Here is a 1,262-nt window from a genome sequence, read left to right on the forward strand (position 1 = left end):
AAAAAAAAAAAAAAAAAAAAAAGAAAGAATACTGGACCTGGATATGGTAGCACTCACCTTTAATCCTAGCACTCTGGAGGCAGAGGCAGACAAATCTCTTGACTTGAAGCCAACCAGGTCTACAGAGTGGGTTCCAGAACAGCCAGGGTTTCAGCCTGTTTTGAAAAACGAAAATTTTTTAAGTTTTTTTATTTTTTTTATTTTTAAGAGAGTCGCTTAGTCATTTACTATTTGCACCCTGAAATCTTGTGCTGTTATTCTGAAAGAATTCTAGCTTACAACTCAGTCCTGCACCTCAAACATATAAATGAATATATAATTTTTCATTAAACAAAATGTTTCTTTTATTATAATAGAAAGACTACTTCTAACCTTTTTAGTTTGACATTTATTTTGTTTCATAAATAGATATCTTTGGCATTGTAAAAATGTACTTGAACTCCAGCCAGGTTATTAAATATATGAATTACTTTAGAAAACATTAGACAGAAAAGTCTATGAAAAGCAATTTGCTTTTTATTTTTTTCTTTTGTTGAAATCAATTTTTTCATATAGTATATTCTGATTATGATTTCCCCTCCCCCAATTCCTCTCAATTCCTTCCAACTCCCCTTCTATCTGGATTGAGATCTTTCCTGTCACTGGTTAGAAAACAAAAGGCATCTAAGGAATAATAATAAAAGAAAACAAAATAAACAAATTGGAATAGGACAAAAAAAGAAGAAAAAGAGCCAAAGAAAAAGCATGAGACACACATATGGGTGCAGAGACATACACATTCACACAATCAGAAATCCCATGAAAACACAAAACCAAAAACCAGTGTATATATATGTACAAAAGATCTATATGGGTTTTAAAGAATGCTTTCCCATGACATCATGAGACAAAGAACCTGTAAAGAGGCCAGTGAGCACTCTGGGATATGGGCTCTACCATAGAGAGTTGTTTGTTTCCCAGTAAGACTTTCTTGGAGAAAGCTACATTTTCATTTGCACATGCTATCAATTGGAGATAGCTTCTGGACCAGAGATGGGTTCCCTCCTAGCTCTGGGATGAGTAAATTTCAAAGAATATTTTTAGAACTTAATGAATTGGGTATAAGCAATCAGGTTTGCTACCTAAGAATCTATACTATAAATATTGATATAATAATATATCAATGTACTGGCTATTTTTGTGTCAACTTGACACAGCTGGAGTTATCACAGAGAAAGGAGCTTCAGTTGAGGAAATGCCTCCATGAGATCCAACTGTAAGGC

General features: G+C 33.5%; 1 pseudogene; it reads left to right on the forward strand.

The window, feature by feature from the left end:
• LOC110287155 overlaps positions 1-1,018 on the forward strand; it is a 1,972-nt pseudogene extending 954 nt beyond the window's left edge.
• Positions 1,019-1,262: the final 244 nt, after the last annotated feature.

This window comes from Mus caroli, chromosome X (genome assembly GCF_900094665.2).
Source record: "Mus caroli chromosome X, CAROLI_EIJ_v1.1, whole genome shotgun sequence".
In the NCBI taxonomy this organism is placed as follows: domain Eukaryota; kingdom Metazoa; phylum Chordata; class Mammalia; order Rodentia; family Muridae; genus Mus; species Mus caroli.